Consider the following 23457-nt stretch of genomic DNA (forward strand, 5'->3'; position numbering starts at 1 on the left):
ATTCACTAGGTCCCCCCGTGTGGTTCTGGGATTTTTGCTCACCGTTCTTGTGATCATTTTGACCCCACGGGGTGAGATCTTGCGTGGAGCCCCAGATCGAGGGAGATTATCAGTGGTCTTGTATGTCTTCCATTTCCTAATAATTGCTCCCACAGTTGATTTCTTCAAACCAAGCTGCTTACCTATTGCAGATTCAGTCTTCCCAGCCTGGTGCAGGTCTACAATTTTGTTTCTGGTTACCTTTGACAGCTCTTTGGTCTTGGCCATAGTGGAGTTTGGAGTGTGACTGTTTGAGGTTGTGGACAGCTGTCTTTTATACTGATAACAAGTTCAAACAGGTGCCATTAATACAGGTAACGAGTGGAGGACAGAGGAGCCTCTTAAAGAAGAAGTTACAGGTCTGTGAGAGCCAGAAATCTTGCTTGTTTGTAGGTGACCAAATACTTATTTTCCACCATAATTTGCAAATAAATTCATAAAAAATCCTACAATGTGATTTTCTGGATTTTTTTCCCTCAATTTGTCTGTCATAGTTGACGTGTACATATGATGAAAATTACAGGCCTCTCTCATCTTTTTAAGTGGGAGAACTTGCACAATTGGTGGCTGACTAAATACTTTTTTCCCCCACTGTATGTGTAGAAGTGGATACAATGCTTCTTTGTGTGAAACAGAGACAGTATAACTGTTATCCTTTCTACACTGATGTCTGACATGTTGACAGCTAGCCGTGTAACACACACTAATGCTTGCTCACAGCCCATAACTCTGCAACATCCATTCAAGTTACATAACGCTCATCATGATTTGGAGACACCTAGCTTTGAAGACATCTGTTTGGACATCTGCTTGTATGCATATTGATATACAATGTTAAGTCATGCTAAATAACTTTATGAAGAGACAAATTACTCTGTATAAAGAAGCCCAGACCTAAACTGTGTATTACTTTTTTGCTGCTAACATGATCATGTTGTATCACCAATGTCTCATCAGTATCGACTGGACTTACCGTGTGTTACAGTGTGTGGTTGTGAACACCCAGTACTTGTGTACTAGAGATCCGCCACAGAAGTGCTATCCCTTGGTGGTCTGTAGAGTAACAATGTATTTGATGGAGTTGGGAGTCGGAGCGTAGCCTCCCACTATACATTTTACATTTTAGTCATTTAGCAGACGCTCTTATCCAGAGCGACTTACAGTTAGTGAGTGCATAAATTTTTTCATACTGGTCCCCTGTGGGAATCGAACCCACAACCCTGCCGTTGCAAGCGCCATGCTCTACCAACTGAGCTACACAGGACTATACGGCCCTTTATGAGATGCTGACCTGCAGGGGAAACATGGAAACATAAACAGAGTGATTATACATACGGCAGGGGAAAAACTGGTAGTTTGACAGACAAGGAAAACCTGATTATACTGTATGGAAATGGAAAAACCCTGCTCCCGAGTCCTGCTGGAAAAGTATGAAAATAGCGTACAATACAGTTCAGTACATATACAGAAGGTGGGATAATACTCTCTTTCAATAACATTGAAACATTTAAACTTGCACGACCCAATTCGGAATAGAGACAAAACTAAAATATTTGATTTCACTCTCTAAATAAAAAGATTCCAGATTAAAAAGATGAGTATGTACAGTGAATTCCAACATATTGAATTTAAATCAATGTTTGTGCCCAGGTTTCGGCACAAACAACAACAAAAATCAACCAGTCATGTAAATGAATAAAATGTAGAATAAGTTGTTCTTGAGTAAATTAACCGAAACCCTATTACCATATGGTAGGTTTTCTACTTTTTCTAAGTGCTTGACTTCGGATGAAAGAGGTGCAGGAGCTGTCTTTTCCAAGTTGGTCCATTAGACTGTGTTCACCAAAATGCAATGATGTTATGCTATAGAGACCTCTGATTATTCACTGTTAAGGGTTCATACATATTTTGACAGGTGGAATTTCATGACTTTTCCATGACTTGGCACAAAATGTCCATGACCAATAATTGACGGTGTCTCTATGTATACATGAAAAAGTAAGCATAAATGTGGTATTGACACTGAAAGGCTGCTGGTCTTTGACCCCATGTACCATCTCCTGCCGTCGTGCCCTTGATCAAGGCACTTAACCCCCCACAAAGTTAGGCTACTGTATAAAACACGTGGTCAACCCTCCATCTGGAGAACTACTGGATGAGCATGCTTTTGATCGAGCCCTGGTCAAACACACCCGAGTCAGCTCGGTCCTGTTGAGCAGCTGATGTTTACAATGTGGTGTGTTCGAGCGGCCCTGGAACAAAAGCCTGCACACCCAGTAGCTCTCCAGGAGGATGGTTGGCCACTCTTGATATAAAATATTGCAACATTACAACCAAATACTTGCATATCTTTATAAAAGAATTCCCTCATTAAAAGAATCTCAAATGTAAATCAAATGTAGGCTACTTCAAAGCAAGGTAGCTAACTAGATTAGATTAGAAAACGTTATTGTCCATTTAGTTAACACAGAATGGAAAATAGTCTTTGGCGCTCTGGCTTACATTAAAAGGATAAAACAGTCAAAAAAACATACACCACACACATTGAGCATTTACATGTCAGTTCGTCAGAGTCTTATTTAGGATTGCCACTGCGGAGGGGATGACAGATTTCTTTAGTCCATTCTTCCATGCGAGTGGCACCTTAAGTCTCCGACTGGATGGCAGCATTTAGAAGGATGCATGCAGTGGGTGCGTGTTGTCATTGAAGACCTGGAGTGCTTTCTTTGTCATGTTCTGTGTGTACAGTTCTTGGAGTTGTGGCGGTTGGCTGACAACTATTTTGCTGGCCTGATGACAACTTGTGCCAGTTTACTCCTGTTCCTGACCGAAAGGTTCCCATAGCAGGTGGATATGTTGAAAGTGAGAACAGATTAGGGATCAGGGATCTGTACCCCATTGTTAGTGTGTGTTAGCTTGCATTAAAACTCCTAAGCTTCCTAAGTAGGAAGAGACACTGCCTTGCCTTCTTGAAGATGAGGTCAGTGTTTTCCTGGATGTTAGGTTTGTGGTTTAAAATTGTCCCCAGGAATTTAAAATATGTGACTTGCTCCACATCCTGTCCTTTCGTTCGAGAGAGGGGCTTCCGTTATTCACCAGTAGTGTGTGTGGCCAAAGACCTCTATTTTCATGTCATATGACCATAGCACCGGTTCCAATCCAAGTGGCCTTCGAAAGAACAATGCATATGCAGAAAATACCTAATCCCTTTGATGTTATGGATCTTTGATGTTATGGGGCTATTTTGCTTCCACTGGTCCTGGGGCTCTTGTTAAGGTCAACGGCATCATGAACTTTACCAAGTACCAGGACATTTATGCCAAAAAAACATGGTTGCCTCTGCCAGGAGGCTGAAACTCAGCCACAAGTGAATCTTTCACAACACAATCACCCCAAGCACACATAGCAATTCACAAAGAAATGGTTAATTGACCACAGAATAAACATTTTGCAATGGCCATCTCAGTCTCCGGTCTTGAACCCCATTGAAAAGGGCAGTCCATAAGTGCAGATGAAGGCTATCAAGGATCTGGTCTGGAAGGATTCTGTATGGAGGAATGGTCTAAGATCCCTCCCAATGTGTTCAATTTATAAAACATTTTAGAAAAAGACTCAGTGACTCTATCCTCGTAAGGGGATGTTGCTGGAGTATTGAAAACAGGGAATCCAATAATTTTGACCCCTTTCTTTTTAGATTTTTTTGTATTACTTGTTAAACAAAGTCTCTTTCTATGTATTAGTATAAATGGTTTATTGGCCATATACCACACCCCCTCGGGCATTATTACTTAATTATCCAGGGCCACTGGTTGGATTAGATTTACTGTCCTCACTCAAACTCATGCACTCTCCTCCCCCTAAGTCTCCCAGACTTTTATAAAAACTAACGCGTCATCCCCCTATTCCCAGGTGAGTCTGCCGGACCATGGAGCTCTAGAGCACCATGCCAAAACACCTGCCACCCTGTTGTCAGCTATCAGCAGACAGTTCCCTGAGGAAGGATTCAACTATCAAGGCTTTATATTGTCACATTTGGGGGATGACCACCAAATGCAATAATGTTTGGCATAAATCTTTTTTTTGTAGGTTATAAAAAAAAAAACTATCAGCCTGTTCTTATTTTTACTAACTACTCTGGTAACTTAAACATCTGACAACATGCATACTTTCTCCATCAAGACAACAATTCAAAAAAGTCTCATGTCCATACATTTGAATACATTTGTGTGCCAACTAGAATATATATCCCACGCAATACTGAATAATAGGACAAATAAGCTGCGTTTAGACAGGCAGCCCAAGTCTTTTTTTCACTAATTGATATTTTGACCAATCAGATCAGCTCTGAAAATGATCTGATGTAAAAATAAAATAAAATCTGATGTGATTGGTCTAAAGACCAATTAGTGGAAAAAATATGAGAGTTGGGCTGCCAGTCTACACAGCCAGGGACAAGTGAATATAAGTCAGTTCCTGTGTTCGTAGCAGTTTGTATGAATTTGAGTTGTTACATACGGTACATGTTAAATGGCTACGAGACAGAGATGAGGAGACTCTTGCTGTAATCAAAGGGGAAGGTACCACTGAAGGCCCCCATATACAGTCAGGCAGCTTGAAGCAGACGTGTGTCACCATCCACGCCATTGTCACTGCATGCAGTGGCCCGATAGGGAGATGACAAATTCATTATGTACCTTTCGTCACCAAAGCCGTGTTAGCATTTACTGCACGTTGCTGAACAATCCAACCATTTTGTTAGTATTATTGATCTAAATGGGCAATTCACATACAATATCCAATTCATAAGCATGTACTAATACCTCTAGGGTCGTGTGGTGGTCTGGCAGGATGCTGCTTTCTAGTTATCTTACTCCCTCCACCTGAAATGCAATAACAAACACATGAATAACAATATGCCTAGTCAGTAACGTGGCTATCTAGGCTAATTAAACACAATGTGCACATCAGCCAAATGATACCCAACCAATACAGCCTACTAGTCTATTTGCAGTGAAATTGGGAGGGGCATTTTTCTTGCCAACTTTTTCAGTCACCAATTAATTAATAAAAAGGCAGTGGAATGAAGTAGTTTGACAAAGTGTTCAAAGGTCAGTAACAAGTCTTTCAAATATACCTAGCAAATATAGCTATAGTTTTTATTTTCTGCAAACCTAGCTAACATTAGCTACACTGCAGTGATTTACATTTTACATTTACGTCATTTAGCAGACGCTCTTATTACATTTACATTTTACATTTACGTCATTTAGCAGACGCTCTTATCCAGAGCGACTTACAATTTGGTGCATTCAACTTATGATAGCCAGTGGGACAACAACTTTTTTCTTTATGGGGTGATGGGGGAGTGGGGGGTAGAAGGATTACTTTTATACTATTCCAGGTATTCCTTAAAAAGGTAGGGTTTCAAGTGTCTCCGGAAGGTGGTCAGTGACTCCGCTTTCCTGGCGTCGTGGGGGAGCTTGTTCCACCATTGGTGGATGAACGTAGTGCCCTCGTTTGGGTGTAGGGTCTGATGAGAGCCTGAAGGTAAGGAGGTGCCGTTCCCCTCACAGCTCGGTAGGCAAGCACCATGGTCTTGTAGTAGATGCAAGCCTCAACTGGAAGCCAGTGGAGTGTGCGGAGGAGCGGCATGACATGAGAGAACTTGGGAAGGTTGAACACCAGACGGGCTGCAGCATTCTGGATAAGTTGTAGGGGTTTAATGGCACAGGCAGAGAGCCCAGCCAACAGCGAGTTGCAGTAATCCAGACGGGAGATGACAAGTGCCTGGATTAGGACCTGTGGCGCTTTCTGTGTAAGGTAGGGTCGTACTCTGCGAATGTTGTAGAGCATGAACCTGCAGGATCGGGTCACCACTTTGATGTTAGCGGAGAATGACAGGGTGTTGTCCAGGGTCACGCCAAGGTTCTTTGCACTCTGGGAGGAGGACACAATGGAGTTGTCAACCGTGATGACAAGATCATGGAGCGGGCAGTCCTTCCCCGGGAGGAAGAGCAGCTCTGTCTTGCCGAGGTTCAGCTTGAGGTGGTGATCCGACATCCACACTGATATGTCTGCCAGACATGCAGAGATGCGATTCGCCACCTGGTTATCAGAAGGGGGAAAGGAGAAAATTAATTGTGTGTCGTCTGTGTAGCAATGATAGGAGAGACCATGTGAGGTGTATAGACTTGGTGTATAGAAAGAATAGGAGAGGGCCTAGAACTGAGCCCTGGGGGACACCAGTGGTGAGAGTACGTGGTGCGGAGACAGATTCTCGCCATGCCACCTGGTAGGAGCGACCTGTCAGGTAGGATGCAATCCAAGAGTGAGCAGCGCCGGAGATGCCCAACTCGGAGAGGGTGGAGAGGAGGATCTGATGGTTCACAGTGTCAAAGGCAGAAGATAGGTCTAGAAGGATAAGAGCAGAAGAGAGAGAGTTAGCTTTAGCAGTGCAGAGAGCCTCCGTGACACAGAGAAGAGCAGTCTCAGTTGAATGACCAGTCTTGAAACGTGACTGGTTTGGATCAAGAAGGTCATTCTGAGAGAGATAGCAGGAGAGTTGGCTAGAGACGGCACGCTCAAGAGTTTTGGAGAGAAAAGAAAGAAGGGATACTGGTCTGTAGTTGTTGACATCGGAGGGATCGAGTGTAGGTTTTTTGAGGAGGGGTGCAACTCTCGCTCTCTTGAAGACGGAAGGGACATGGCCAGCGGTCAAGGATGAGTTGATGAGCGAGGTAAGGTAAGGGAGAAGGTCTCCGGAAATGGTCTGGAGAAGAGAGGAGGGGATAGGGTCAAGTGGGCAGGTTGTTGGGCGGCCGGCCATCACAAGTCGCAAGATTTCATCTGGAGAGAGAGGGGAGAAAGAAGTCAAAGCATAGGGTAGGGCAGTGTGAGCAGGACCAGCGGTGTCATTTGACTTAATAAATGAGCATCGGATGTCGTCAACCTTCTTTTCAAAATGGATGACGAAGTCATCTACAGAGAGGGAGGAGGGGGGAGGGGGAGGAGGATTCAGCAGGGAGGAGAAGGTGGCAAAGAGCTTCCTAGGGTTAGAGGCAGATGCTTGAAATTTAGAGTGGTAGAAAGTGGCTTTAGCAGCAGAAACAGAGGAAGAGAATGTAGAGAGGAGGGAGTGAAAAGATGACAGGTCCGCAGGGAGTCTAGTTTTCCTCCATTTCTGCTCGGCTGCCCGGAGCCCTGTTCTGTGAGCTCGCAATGAGTCATCAAGCCACGGAGAAGGAGGGGAGGACCGAGCCGGCCGGGAGGAAAGGGGACATAGAGAGTCAAAAGATGCAGAAAGGGAGGAGAGGAGGGTTGAGGAGGCAGAATCAGGAGATCGGAGGGAGAAGGATTTAGCAGAGGGAAGAGATGATAGGATGGAAGAGGAGAGAGTAGCGGGCGGGAGAGAGAGAGCGAAGTGATGATGGTGAGAGTTAGCTAGCTACCTTTCCCCCAGCAGTTTCAATGTAGCTAGCTATCTAGCTAACGCTAATGGCATTTATGTAAACTATCAATGAGGGTTAACTAGAAAATATACAGTCTTAGTTTTCCCTTCGTATCTAAAGCTGCCTGATAAAGCTAGGATGAATGTCAGAGGCCAGATAACTAACATAACAGTGGCTGGAGGAGGAGGAGGAGTTCTTCTTCTTCTTCTTCTTCTATATCATGGCGGTCAGCAAACAATCCTTTAAGTGCATGCCCCCACCTACTGTGCTGGAATGTATGATCAATCAGGATCTGTCCAATTCTGTACTAACATGAAAATAAAAAATAAAAACAAATAAATCCCTACCAACTTCTACCACCAGCCCCAACATTAGGTCCACTTAGTAAAGGAGCAGCCATGGAAGCTCCATCATTCCACACTGTAGTTCCACCAATCTGTCTTACAGCCTCTGCATACGATACATCGTGACTAATTCTATATCTCTGAGCCTCTCTAGCCTGTATCTGCACCTGGCATCATCCACCAAATGCTGCACTATGTTCCCCCCCACAATTACAACACTTAACCTTCACATTGCTCCCACATTCAGCGTAATCATGTTCCCCTCCACACTTGGCAAATATTTTCTTTCCTTTACATTGATCAGCTACATGTACCATTCTTTGGCATTTAAAACACAGCAATGGGAATGGGACATAAAACTAAGGAATCCTATCTGTACTTTCCCAGGCATAACTTTCTCAAACCTCAGCAGCACTGATAGGCTTTTACTTCTTTACCTTCTTTCCTACTGATCAACCTTTTGGCCTCAAATCACTCTTCCTCCCTTCACATTTTCTTTAATATCGTCTATGGACATAGATATTGGGAACCCAGTGATGACTCCCCTCAATCTAGCATAAGCACCAATGGATTTTAATCTTCTTCCCATTTAGTTTTTCCATTTTCAGAATCTTCTCTTTCTGAGCCTGGCTACTACAAAATATTAACAATCTACCATTTCCAATGAACCGAGCTAATTTGACTTCACCTAACTCTTTCTCTACGGCATTAGTTAGTCGGATAGTGTGTAAATGACACATTATTACTCTTGCTTCCTACATTGGCCCTCTTTATGCTTTCTTTACTAGACGCTCCACTGCTTTCTGTATCATGATCTCTCTTCTTCCTATGTCTTTCCACTACCGACCATTCCAGTCCTTGACCCTCATCCTCCCGCTCCATACTATCAGAACTGACACACATATCGTTCGCATTCCAGCAAAGCTTTTTCTCCATTTCCTCCATTTTGTCCGCACTACTCGCTGCCATTTCCGACTCACTCGTCAATCAACCGACCTTTCTGGTCTGGAGTTCGTCCGAAATGTACCATTATATTTCACATGATAAGCAAACTACTGTCATGCCTTTTCACCCCAAAAATGGATGTACCCTGATAAAAGAGACGATTACCTTCAAGTACATTGTTCTGGTTTTCTTTACCTCTCTTGCTCATGTGGGTAACTTCTTCTTCTTCTATGATATAATGGCGGTCCGCAAACCAACGTTAAAGGAGCTTGCCGCCACCTATTGTGCTGGTGTGAGTGGTCAATCACGTTTTTACAACATTTCTAAATCCTCCTACCTAACTCAGTACTTCTGAGAAAATAGGAAAGAGCCCTACTAACTTCTAATAGACCCTCCCCCATCCCCCAAATCCCTTCCAAACCCCCCCAACCCCTTCCAACTTCAATGACCCTACACTTCAATCTATCCCTCTCTTCAACATACTTACAACAATAGAACAACACATGCCCAACCGTTTCATCGACCATACACTCCAGACACAAACCATTCACATGCTTGCCAACCAAATGTAATGACGAGTTCAATGTACAATGTCCTAAGCGCAATCGAGCAAACACTACCTCTTCCTTCCTAATCTGACCAGTTGTTGCCTTCTCACCAAGCTGCTTGCCTATTGTCCTGTAGCCCTTCCCAGCCTTTTGCAGGTCTACAATTTTATCCCTGATGTCCTTACACAGCTCTCTGGTCTTGGCCATTGTGGAGAGGTTGGAGTTTGTTTGATTGAGTGTGTGGACAGGTGTCTTTTATGTAGGTAACGACTTCAAACAGGTGCAGTTAATACAGGTAATGAGTGGAGAACAGGAGGGCTTCTTAAAGAAAAACTAACAGGTCTGTGAGAGACGGAATTCTTACTGGTTGGTAGGTGATCAAATACTTATGTCATGCAATAAAATGCAAATTAATTACTTAAAAATCATACAATGTGATTTTCTGGATTTTTGTTTTAGATTTCATCTCTCACAGTTGAAGTGTCCCTATGATCAAAATTACAGACCTCTACATGCTTTGTAAGTAGGAAAACCTGCAAAATCGGCAGTGTATCAAATACTTGTTCTCCCCACTGTAGATGCTGGCTCTTGTACTCAGAGTCCCATCTCTTCTGCCACACATCTATCAAAATGGCTCTGATCTTACATTTGGCCTCACCTCTACCCAGTGGAACATTAATATCAATTATATCTCGTTTCAAAGCTCTTTTGGCTAACTGGTCTACAATTTAATTCCCTTAAACACCTGAATGTGCTGGGACCCAGCAGAATGTCACTACTACACCCATTCTTTCAATTCTCCATAACATTAATACCTCCAATAGTAGGTCACTCCTATTAGATTTACCAGATGTTAAACTATTCAATACAGACAGAGAATCTGAGCATACTTTAATTCTAACAGGTTTTACGTCCTCCACCACCTGGAGGGCAACTATTATCGCCAACAGTTCAACTGAGTATACTGACAGTTCATCTGTTAGTGTTCTACATATCTGCACATCAAATTCAGGAACATAAACACCTGCTCCTGTGCGCCCACTATCTGGGTCCTTGGATCCATCTGTGAAAAGCGTTAAAAAAGCATAAAAACTTCTACCAATGTAATTGTCAACCAGTTTCCCTATATTACAGACTTCTGACCAATCTTTCAATTTCTCTACCAAGGTTAGATAATAATATAATAATAATATATAATATAATATGATCAACAACAAGATCTGGGAGTAACCATGGAGGAACATCCCCTATCATCACAGAAGGGCCAACCTCTAACTCTCTCAAACCACTCTCATCAGCAAGCTTTCCAACTGTCCAGCCAAAACCAATGCCTTGTCTACTAGTATATTCCTAACAGTCATCTAGAACAGTAGCAGTGGGATGCTCAACCGCACAGCTTCTCAACCTAACCCAATAAGCTAATGACAATTGTTTATGCTGTATATCCAAAGGCATTTCATGTTGGGTCCTGTGTAGCTCAGTTGGTAGAGCATGGCGCTGGCAACGCCAGGGTTGTAGGTTCGATTCCCACAGGGGGCCAGTATGACATTTTTTTTATGCACTCAGTCGCTCTGGATAAGAGTGTCTGCTAAATGACTCAAATGTAAAATCTCACCTGCCTCCACTAGTAAGGCACATACAGATCTTGATTTAAATGCACCAATACATTTCCTTAAAGCTATATACTGGATTCTGTCCAGCTTCTGAAGCCAAGTCTTCGCCGCTGTTCCATAAACTATACACTCGTAATCAATTGTCGTCCTGATCAGAGCTCTATAAATATCCATCAACAATTGTCTGTCAGCACCCCTTTCATAACTAACTTCTTGCACTTTGTTTCAACATTTATGACATGATCTTTCCATGTACAGTGGGGAAAAAAAGTATTTAGTCAGCCACCAATTGTGCAAGTTCTCCCACTTAAAAAGATGAGAGAGGCCTGTAATTTTCATCATAGGTACACGTCAACTATGACAGACAAATTGAGGAAAAAAATCCAGAAAATCACATTGTAGGATTTTTAATGAATTTATTTGCAAATTATGGTGGAAAATAAGTATTTGGTCACCTACAAACAAGCAAGATTTCTGGCTCTCACAGACCTGTAACTTCTTCTTTAAGAGGCTCCCCTCTGTCCTCCACTCGTTACCTGTATTAATGGCACCTGTTTGAACTTGTTATCAGTATAAAAGACACCTGTCCACAACCTCAAACAGTCACACTCCAAACTCCACTATGGCCAAGACCAAAGAGCTGTCAAAGGACACCAGAAACAAAATTGTAGACCTGCACCAGGCTGGGAAGACTGAATCTGCAATAGGTAAGCAGCTTGGTTTGAAGAAATCAACTGTGGGAGCAATTATTAGGAAATGGAAGACATACAAGACCACTTATAATCTCCCTCGATCTGGGGCTCCACGCAAGATCTCACCCCGTGGGGTCAAAATGATCACAAGAACGTTTGACCTGTGTCATTGCCAACAAAGGGTATATAACAAAGTATTGAGAAACTTTTGTTATTGATCAAATACTTAATTTCCACTATAATTTGCAAATAAATTCATTAAAAATCCTACAATGTGATTTTCTGGATTTTTTTTCTCATTTTGTCTGTCATAGTTGACGTGTACCTATGATAAAAATTACAGGCCTCTCTCATCTTTTTTAGTGGGAGAACTTGCACAATTGGTGGCTGACTAAATACTTGGTGGCTGACTAAATACTTTTTCCCCCCACTGTATTCCATTACAAATCAGCCGTTTCCAGCTACAATAGCCATTTACAACATTAACAATGTCTACACTGTATTTCTGATCAATTTGATGTTATTTTAACGGACAAAAAATGTGCTTTTCTTTTGAAAACAGTTGAAGTCGGAAGTTTACATACACTTTAGCCAAATACATTTAAACTCTGTTTTTCACAATTCCTGACATTTAATACTAGTAAAAATTCCCTGTCTTAGGTCAGTTAGTCTCACCACTTTATTTTAAGAATGTGAAATATCAGAATAATAATAGAGAGAATGATTTATTTCAGCTTTTATTTCTTTAATCAAATTCCCAGTGGGTTAGAAGTTTACATACACTCAATTAGTATTTGGTAGCACTGCCTTTAAATTGTTTAACTTGGGTCAAACATTTCAGGTAGCCTTCCACAAGCTTCCCACAATAAGTTGGGTGAATTCTGGCCCATTCCTCCTGACAGAGCTGGTGTAACTGAGTCAGGTTTGTAGGCCTCCTTGCTCGCACACGCTTTTTCAGTTCTGCCCACAAATGTTCTATAGGATTGAGGTCAGGGCTTTGTGATGGCCACTCCAATACCTTGACTTTGTTGTCCTTAAGCAATTTTGCCACAACTTTGGAAGTATGCTTGGGGTCATTGTCCATTTGGAAGACCCATTTGCGACCAAGCTTTAACTTCCTGACTGATGTCTTGAGATGTTGCTTCAGTATATCCACATAATTTTCCTTCCTCATGATGCCATCTATTTTGTGAAGTGCACCAGTCTCTCCTGCAGCAAAGCACCCCCACAGCATGACGCTACCACCCCCGTGCTTCAGGGTTGGGATGGTGTTCTTCGGCTTGCAAGTCACTCCCTTATTCCTCTAAACATAACGATGGTCATTATGGCCAAACAGTTCTATTTTTGTTTCATTAGACCAGAGGACATTTCTCTAAAAAGTACAATCTTTGTCCCCATGTGCAGTTGCAAACCATAGTCTGGCTTTTTTATGGCGGTTTTGGAGCAGTGGCTTCTTCCTTGCTGAGCAGCCTTTCAGGTTATATCGATATAGGACTCGTTTTACTGTGGATATAGATACTTTTGTACCTGTTTCCTCCAGCATCTTCACAAGGTCCTTTGCTGTTGTTCTGGGATTGATTTGCACTTTTTGCACTAAAGTACGTTCATCTCTAGGAGACAGAACGCGTCTCCTTCCTGAGCGGTATGACGGCTGCGTGGTCCCATGGTGTTTATACTTGCGTACTATTGTTTGTACAGATGAACGTGGTACCTTCAGGCGTTTGGAAATTACTCCCAAGGAAGAACCAGACTTGTGGAGGTCTACAGTTTTTTTTCTGAGGTCTTGGCTGATTTCTTTTGATTTTCCCATGATGTCAAGCAAAGAGGTACTGAGTTTGAAGGTAGGCCTTGAAATACATCTACAGGTACACCTCCAATTGACTCAAATGAGGTCAATCAGCCTATCAGAATCTTCTAAAGCCATGCTATCGTTTTCTGGAATTTTCCAAGCTGTTTAAAGGCACAGTCAACTTAATGTATGTAAACTTCTGACCCACTGGAATTGTAGGAGAACATAACACAATAGATCTGGTAAAAGATAAAACAAACATAAAACATGTTTTCTATTTTTATTTTTGTTGCTTGCATCATATTTGACATGAAAAAGAAAAGCCATATATTCAGATAGGAAGCTGGAGGTCATTTAGATGTTGTCTACAAGAGGACAACAGTGTATGTGCAAAGTTTCAGACTGATACCTTCAAGAATGAGGGAGTTACATAACACTTAGTTTGAAGTAACCCACGTGTCCCTCACGAGTTTGCCCAAATGTACCCAAGTGTCCTCCAAGTGGCCGAATTGGTAAATTGATACATTTTCAAGTACATAACTATAGAGAACATACGAAAATGCTATGGTAATAAAAAATAAAACTTTACACACTCCCAGGAATGTCATACACAATGGATAATTAGCTTCCTTACATAGAAGGTACTAACAGGAGATGCAACAAGAATGCTGTTCCAATGCCTCCCAACACAGAAGTTAACTATTTAAGATAAGGGCCAAGTTAGCAGCCAACACTGATCTAATGTCATAAGTGAACACACCACAAAAATATACACTACCAGTCAAAAGTTTGGACACACCTACTCATTCAAGGCTTTTTCTTTATTTTTTTACATTGTAGAATAATAGTGAAGACATCAAAACTATGAAATAACACATATGGAATCATGTAGTCACCAAAAAAGTGTTAAACAAATCAAAATATATTTGAGATTTGACATTCTTCAAATAGCCACGCTTTGCCTTGATGACAGCTTTGCACACTCTTGGCATTCTCTCAACCAGATTCATAAGGTAGTCACCTGGAATGCATTTCAATTAATAGGTGTGCCTTCTTAAAGTTAATTTCTGGAATGTATTTCCTTCTTAATGCGTTTGAGCCAATCAGTTGTGTTGTGACATGGTAGGGGGGTATACAGAAGATAGTCCTATTTGGTAAAAGACCAAGTCCATATTATGGCAAGAACAGCTCAAATAAGCAAAGAGAAATGACAGTCCATCATTACTTTAAGACATGAAGGTCAGTCAATACGGAACATTTCAAGAACTTTGAAAGTTTCTTAAAGTGCAGTCGCAAAAACCATCAAGCGCAATGATGAAACTGGTTCTCATGAGGACCCCCACAGAAATGGAAGAACCAGAGTTACCTCTGCTGCAGAGGATAAGTTAATTAGCGTTACCAGCCTCAGAAATTGCAGCCCAAATAAATGCTTCACAGAGTTCAAGTAACAGACACATCTCAACATCAACTGTTCAGAGGGGACTGAGTGAATCAGGCCTTCATGGTCGAATTGCTGCAAAGAAACCACAACTAAAGTACACCAATAACAAGAAGAGACCTACTTGGGCCACGAAACACGAGCAATGGACATTACACCGGTGGAAAATTGTCCTTTGGGCTGGAGTCGAAATTGCACACAGGTGGACTTTATTTAACTAATTATGTGACTTCTGAAGGTAATTGGTTACACCAGATCTTATTTAGGGGCTTCATAGCAAAGGGGGTGAATACATATGCACGCACCACTTTTCTATTATTAATTTTTTACAATTATTTTAAACAAGCAATTTTTTTCATTTCACGTCACCATTTTTGAGTATTTTGTGTATGTCCATTACATGAAATCCAAATAAAATCAATTTAAATTACAGGTTGTAATGTAACAAAATAGGAAAAACGCCAAGGGGGATGAATACTTTTGCAAGGCACTGTATATTCACTAAGTCCTCATCTACTGGTTCTGTGACACTTTCCCGGTCTATTTCTGCTATAATCTCGTCCAAATCTGTATACCTGGACTTTGATTTAGCTTTTCCAGTATTAGTAGCCATATTGTACTTTCAAAATTTGCAGATAACTTTTTTACTAAATCGAGCTGTGCATAACGCGATGCGCCACTTCCTTGTTTAGATTTCCAATGGACACTAAACTGCGTTGCGCGTGTGCTGAATACACAGGCTTTTCCTCAGACAAAGGACCATAGCATACTCATGTAAAGCCCGGCTCATTGGCTATCTAGCCAGCTATGTTTCAAAACGATAGGTGGTCATTGGACCAAGATACAGTCAATCAAGTGAACACCGCCCGTCTCATCAGCACGTAATGATGTCGTGTCTTTGTGGCAAAAAAAATTTTTGTATTGGATATACCCAGTGGCGGCTCCTGAAAAAATTCTCAGGAGGGGCAATTTTTCTGATGATTTAGGTGACCTACACACATTTTTAAAAAGATATGTCCAGCAACAACATGAAGACAGGGGCAGCATATAAGTCAATACCAGAATCATTTATTGACTGATCTCAGGGAGTGCTCCTAATCTCAGCTTGTTACCTGTATAAAAGACACCTGTCCACAGAAGCAATCAATCAATCAGATTCCAAACTCTCCACCATGGCCAAGACCAAAGAGCTCTCCAAGGATGTCAGGGACAAGATTGGAGACCTACACAAGGCTGGAATAATAATAATAATAATAATAATATGCCATTTAGCAGACGCTTTTATCCAAAGCGACTTACAGTCATGCGTGCATACATTTTTGTGTATGGGTGGTCCCGGGATCGAACCCACTACCTTGCGTCAAAGCGCCGTGCTCTACCAGCTGAGCTACAGAAAGTGGATACTCATGGATGCGCACCGCAATTGTAAAATGTAAACACAATTGGAGACACCACGTCATTTTTGGAGACATGTTATTGACAGTAAACTATTGTAGATGCGACTGCTAACTAAATAAAACATTTTAGCTGGCTAGCTAATCATCTTAGCTAAATGTGGGGCAAACAATTCAGTTATTTACCGTTAATTTGAGGGATTGGGGTGAAAGAAATCGAAGTTACATAGTGATACTTTACGATATACTGTATTGACAATATCGCAATATAACCATATCCACCCTGTCCAAAGTCTCTACTTGGTCTCAGTTCTCCAGTAAACTTGTGATTATCAACACTAACCTCATCGTTGTGGCGGCGGACAGCTAGCCTGTATCCCTCATCCAGTTGAGTGGCAATGTTATTTTTCGTTCAGTACCATTTTTTGGAAAATCCTCGGTGTAGGACTTCCCCCTTTAGTAGAAACCTGTTGAATTAAATTTGGTCTGGGAGGTCCTAATTGTTTCGTTGCCAATTTATCTTCATTTGTTCGCCGACAAAAAGGAAATTCTTTCAAAGACACAATCGAGTTGCACTGAAGCCTAGCCATGTTGATAGTAGTAGTGAATTGATTGGAGCTGCTACCCTCTTTTCTTAGTTACGTTCATGTGACGAAAGCGCGTAAGTGCAAGCCCACAGACACCCATTGAGATTGTATTGAAGGCTCTGAAATTTGAAAAAATAGATTTTACATGGGAGTCTATGACAGAAGTTCTGGGCGATTTTCAATCTGACTGAAATCGCCCCAAAAGGGGGTGGAGCCATTTGAAGCACGACTTTAGCCTGATTCGACATTTAGTGGCAGTGTGGCACTGTGGCAGATCAGACGTATAGATTACAACACTGATAACTACTGTTGCCGTGATATAATTGATTAGAAAAAAAATCCCTTCCTTTTCCCGTTTGGCAGTGCGTCGCCCATATCGCCCTATTGAACAGGCCGTCCCTGGATATACCTAATGCAGAATGTTGAAGGAAAGGCTGGTTACCTTCTGGAGTGTCTGAGGAATAAATAGGAACCTAACTTGACTGGCTGAAACAAGGTTTAGCTTTCAATTTTCACAGATGTATTTCTTTGCAAGTTTAACGAGTGAAAATACAACATGGATCGTGCATACAACATGGATCGTGTTAGGATATAAAAATGGATTTTATCAAACAAATATATGCTATATTTTATCTCTGGGACCCTCAGGATGACAAATCAGAGCAAGATCATCGAATGTAAGTACATTCTTGACCTTCAGATGTGAACCTGTAGGAAACTTTATGCTGAAGCACTGAAATTCCCACCTAAGAAACTATGGTTCTCAGAATGTTATGTGCTAGCTGGGTAATCTGCACCATTCCCAGAATGTTGTGGGAAGGTTGTATGCAAAATAACCATAGGACAACCACGCTCTCACCAAGCTCTAAGAAACATATGGTTCTCAGAAAGTTATGTGCTAGTTGGGTGTGATGCAAGTCGGACTACAGTTCTGAAGGTAAAGAATGTACTTACATTCAGTGATCTTGCTCTGATTTGTCATCTTGAGAGTCCCAGAGGTAACATATAGCATAGGTACACTACTTGGCCACTGGCCACACTATCCCCTCGGATTCCTATAACAGGAATGAGGACATCTCATCGGACAGAGACTGTCCTCAGGTTTCTAAAAGTTTTGATTTCAGTCACCACGGCCACACTGTCCAGATACAATATAGGATTGAGAGAGACAGAGGGAGAGAGAGGGAGAAGAGAAGCCCTTATATTACGCTGTCTCCACAGCAACACACTGTACTCATCTCAAAGGTCAAATAGGGGGTGCATATATTTGTTCTATTTCACTGCATGTAGAAGTGGGTACCCTGTACGAGTGTGAGGTGTGAAATGGAAATGTGTTTTTTGCATATCCCAACTCCCCCTGAGACACCCTCAGAGAGTGGGGTCACTAACATCTATATCTCATGTCCCGTGTCATCAGTGGTATGGACGTTGTCATTAGACCACTGTGTCAGTGGAGGCTGCTGAGGGGAGGACGGCTCATCATAATGGCCGGAGCGGCGTAAATGCAAACCATGTGTTTGATGTATTTGATACCAGTCCACATATTCCGCTCCAGCCATTACCACGAGCCTGTCCTCCCCAATTAAGGTGGCACCAACCTCTTGTGCACTGTGTGTATAGAAAACGTGGACTGAATAAGGTGGTTTTGACATGTTCAGAGTGCCACCATGACAGGTCGATAAGAATGCAGATGAAATGAGGAGATGAAGCAGGAATCCAAATAATGGGATTTTATTGCACACAAACACTGCAGCACATGGGGAAAGGTTGCAGGATAATGCTGTGGTATACTAGGTAAATACAAAAGGGAGATACAAACACATGTTAACATACAAGCATGACTGACAAGTGCAAAAGGGATGAATAACTGAGCTGCATCTTACATGCTGGACTGACAGGAAATTGTTCTAAGTAATTTGGCAGCAGCATATAAACTAACAGCAACTAAATATATCTTAATATGAATATACATTTATACATATTCTTCAATAATGAAAGGCACTCACTTGTCAGTCACAAACAACATGGAAAGGAAAACATAAGTTGACTGCCCCATGCATTCACCATGCATTCATAAAAAAGACTGTAGGGAGAAACTGCTGCTTAAATAGTCAAGGGTGCTAATGAGAAAGGTGGAGACAGGTGAGGTGCAGTGGTGTGTGTTCATGGATGCCAACGGAAGCCTGGCTTCCCAATTTTTTTACAAGAACACCCCCCCCCCAAAAAAAAACATATAAAATAATGTATCTTTAGTGTCTCTGTGTTTCATAATTTCCCTTCAATTCACAAGAGGTTGAATGTATCTCACTGGAGAAAGCATCAGAGCGAGTGAAACAGCGCCCCTCTGTCTCTCTACGTGTAGCACATGTATCTGATGCTGTCTGGTCAAAAAGAGTACGATATTGTTGCCACCAATAGCATTGAATGCAAGAGAAGCCTGTGAGCATTTGGCCTCCTTGATAAAACAAATATAAAATAATAGCCAATTAGCATTGAGCTAAACTGAGTGAGCTCAACTGTGAATGGTCCTGGCGCACCAAAAAAAAAAGTGTCAAGGGAAGCCAGTTTGGATTTGGCTTCACACCAATCACATCATATCAAATGTCAAATTGTAGAGCCACCTTTTGCAGCAATTACAGCAGCAAGTCTCTTGGGGTATGTCTCTGTAAACTTGGCTCATCTAGCCACTGCGATTTTTGCCCATTCTTCAAGGCAAAACTGCTCCAGCTCCTTCAAGTTGGATGGGTTCCGCTGGTGTACAGCAATCTTTAAGTCATACCACAGATTCTCAATTGGATTGAGGTCCGGGCTTTGACTAGGCCATTCCAAGACATTTAAATGTTTCCCCTTAAACCACTCGAGTGTTGCTTTAGCAGTATGCATAGGGTCATTGACCTGCTGGAAGTTGAACCTCCGTCCCAGTCTCAAATCTCTGCAAGACTGAAACAGGTTTCCTGCAAGAATTTCCTTGTATTTAGCGTCATCCATCATTTCTTCAATTCTGACCAGTTTCCCAGTCCCTGCTGATGAAAAACATCCCCACAGCATGATGCTGCCACCACCATGCTTCACTGTGGGTATGGTGTTCTCGGGTGATGAGAGGTGTTGGGTTTGCGCCAGACATAGCATTTTTCTTGATGGCCAAAAAGCTCAATTTTAGTCTCATCTGACCAGAGCACCTTTTTCCATATGTTTGGGGAGTCTCCCACATGGCTATTGGTGAACACCAAACGTGTTTGCTTATTTTCTTCTTTAAACAATGGCTTTTTTTCTGGCCACTCCTCCATAAAGCCCAGCTCTGTGGAGTGTACGGCTTAAAGTGGTCCTATGGACAGATACTCCAATCTCCGATGTGGAGCTTTGCAGCTCCTTCAGGGTTATCTTTGGGCTCTTTGTTGCCTCTCTGATTAATGCCCTCCTTGCCTGGTCCGTGAGTTTTGGTGGGCGGCCCTCTCTTGGCAGGTTTGTTGTGGTGCCATATTCTTTCCATTTTTAAAAATGGATTTAATGGTGCTCCGTGGGATGTTCAAAGTTTTGGATAATTTTTTATAACCCAACCCTGATCTGCACTTCTCCACAACTTTGTCCCTGACCTGTTTGGAGAGCTCCTTGGTCTTCATGGTGCCGTTTGGTGGTGCCCCTTGCATATAAATTAGATGTATACTTTATTTTAAAATGTATATCCCTCATCTGCACAAAACTGAAAGCTCTCTCTCACACCCCTGCTCACAGACACACATTGGTTCTGGGATACGCAACCATTTCCTTTCTCACTCACTTAACGCCACACTTTTCCAAACACAAAAACGCACACCACACCTTCCCTGTGTAGCTCAGTTGGTAGAGGATGGCGCTTACAACGCCAGGGTTGTGGGTTTGTTTCCCACGGGGGGCCAGTATGATATTTTTTTTTTTTTATAAATGTACAGTGGGGAAAAAAAGTATTTAGTCAGCCACCAATTGTGCAAGTTCTCCCACTTAAAAAGATGAGAGAGGCCTGTAATTTTCATCATAGGTACACGTCAACTATGACAGACAAATTGAGAAAAAAAAAATCCAGAAAATCACATTGTAGGATTTTTAATGAATATATTTGCAAATTATGGTGGAAAATAAGTATTTGGTCACCTACAAACAAGCAAGATTTCTGGCTCTCACAGACCTGTAACTTCTTCTTTAAGAGGCTCCTCTGTCCTCCACTCGTTACCTGTATTAATGGCACCTGTTTGAACTTGTTATCAGTATAAAAGACACCTGTCCACAACCTCAAACAGTCACACTCCAAACTCCACTATGGCCAAGACCAAAGAGCTGTCAAAGGACACCAGAAACAAAATTGTAGACCTGCACCAGGCTGGGAAGACTGAATCTGCAATAGGTAAGCAGCTTGGTTTGAAGAAATCAACTGTGGGAGCAATTATTAGGAAATGGAAGACATACAAGACCACTGATAATCTCCCTCGATCTGGGGCTCCACGCAAGATCTCACCCCGTGGGGTCAAAATGATCACAAGAACGGTGAGCAAAAATCCCAGAACCACACGGGGGGACCTAGTGAATGACCTGCAAAGAGCTGGGACCAAAGTAACAAAGCCTACCATCAGTAACACACTCCGCCGCCAGGGACTCAAATCCTGCAGTGCAAGACGTGTCCCCCTGCTTAAGCCAGTACATGTCCAGGCCCGTCTGAAGTTTGCTAGAGTGCATTTGGATGATCCAGAAGAGGATTGGGAGAATGTCATATGGTCAGATGAAACCAAAATAGAACTTTTTGGTAAAAACTCAACTCGTCGTGTTTGGAAGACAAAGAATGCTGAGTTGCATCCAAAGAACACCATACCTACTGTGAAGCATGGGGGTGGAAACATCATGCTTTGGGGCTGTTTTTCTGCATAGGGATCAGGACGACTGATCCGTGTAAAGGAAAGAATGAATGGGGCCATGTATCGTGAGATTTTGAGTGAAAACCTCCTTCCATCAGCAAGGGCATTGAAGATGAAACGTGGCTGGGTCTTTCAGCATGACAATGATCCCAAACACACCACCCGGGCAACGAAGGAGTGGCTTCGTAAGAAGCATTTCAAGGTCCTGGAGTGGCCTAGCCAGTCTCCAGATCTCAACCCCATAGAATATCTTTGGAGGGAGTTGAAAGTCCGTGTTGCCCAGCGACAGCCCCAAATCATCACTGCTCTAGAGGAGATCTGCATGGAGGAATGGGCCAAAATACCAGCAACAGTGTGTGAAAACCTTGTGAAGACTTACAGAAAACGTTTGACCTGTGTCATTGCCAACAAAGGGTATATAACAAAGTATTAAGAAACTTTTGTTATTGACCAAATACTTATTTTCCACCATAATTTGCAAATAAATTCATTAAAAAATCCTACAATGAGATTTTCTGGATTTTTTTTCTCATTTTGTCTGTCATAGTTGACGTGTACCTATGATGAAAATTACAGGCCTCTCTCATCTTTTTAAGTGGGAGAACTTGCACAATTGGTGGCTGACTAAATACTTTTTTCCCCACTGTATGGACTCACTAACTGTAAGTCGCTCTGGATAAGACCGTCTTCTAAATGACTAGATGTACAGCACTAGTGTCAGCATGACTATCCTTCTTCTCAGGAGCACAATATTCATTCATTCATGGTTTTCTCCCTGAGAGTCTGGCCCACACATCTCTCTCAACCTCTACGTGGCGGGATGTCACACGCTGTGGAGGTGGAATCATCTCAAGGACTTCATCAAACTGATACCAGTGGATGTCGTCTCGAGAAGGCCAGAAAAATCTGTTTGATCCTACACGGTACATACATTTCACTTGTACACTCATTTCATCCGTGCCGAGGATGATGCCTGGATAAAGCTCATCATCATATTCCACTACACACCACTGCCCAAGAAGACCTGGATTTCGTCCACAGGTTGTGGATTTTCCTCATTGGCTGGCTGTTCTGGAGGAGCCAGGACCTTCTGCCTGAAACTGAAGTGCTGTGTGTTAAAGCATGTACAGTTTAGGTCCTTCTTTGTTGAACAAAGGCAGCTGACATCACCAGACATCAGCTCACCAGGAGCAAGGGTGATGACCTGGTGTATTCTCATGGTGGAGGGCACCGCTTCTATCGGGCTTGGCATCATCTCCATCGCACGTTCAACATCGGCACTCTTCACAAAGAACAGCTTCACTGACGTGTTTGTCTCACGGAGGGCTTTGTAAAGCTCCTGTGCATCACTGATATCACGGCCCTTAGCCACCAACCTGTCCGCCGTTCTCTTCAATGTTCCTCCTACACCATCAGGAGCCCCTTTTACATGGCTTGACTCAAAAAAGTTCCATGTACCAGCTTTGAATCCACGTTTGTGTAATTCTGTTGTGAAAAGCAGGAAGTTGCCTCTGCTTATACTGTGTGCAAGAGCCATCACTAAAAAAGTGCAATACAGACACTTGTGAAAATGAAAATGAAAATGTATGCACTCACTAACTAAGTCGCTCTGGATAAGAGCGTCTGCTAAATGACTAAAATGTAAATGTTGTGGATGTGTGGCCTGAAGGTGGTCTAGCACTGGATCAAGGTGTTTCCATATAGCAGGGGGCCTTTGTGCCTAGAGGGGGAGATCGT

General features: G+C 42.3%; 1 non-coding gene and 1 pseudogene across 1 annotated transcript; one reads left to right on the top strand and one right to left on the bottom strand.

The window, feature by feature from the left end:
* LOC121578485 overlaps window positions 1–22981 on the bottom strand; it is a 31107-nt pseudogene extending 8126 nt beyond the window's left edge.
* Window positions 10789–10864, top strand: trnaa-ggc. Its single transcript has one exon. It is a non-coding gene; the product is annotated as a tRNA-Ala (tRNA).
* Window positions 22982–23457: the final 476 nt, after the last annotated feature.

Source organism: Coregonus clupeaformis, chromosome 12 (assembly GCF_020615455.1).
Source record: "Coregonus clupeaformis isolate EN_2021a chromosome 12, ASM2061545v1, whole genome shotgun sequence".
In the NCBI taxonomy this organism is placed as follows: Eukaryota; Metazoa; Chordata; class Actinopteri; order Salmoniformes; family Salmonidae; genus Coregonus; species Coregonus clupeaformis.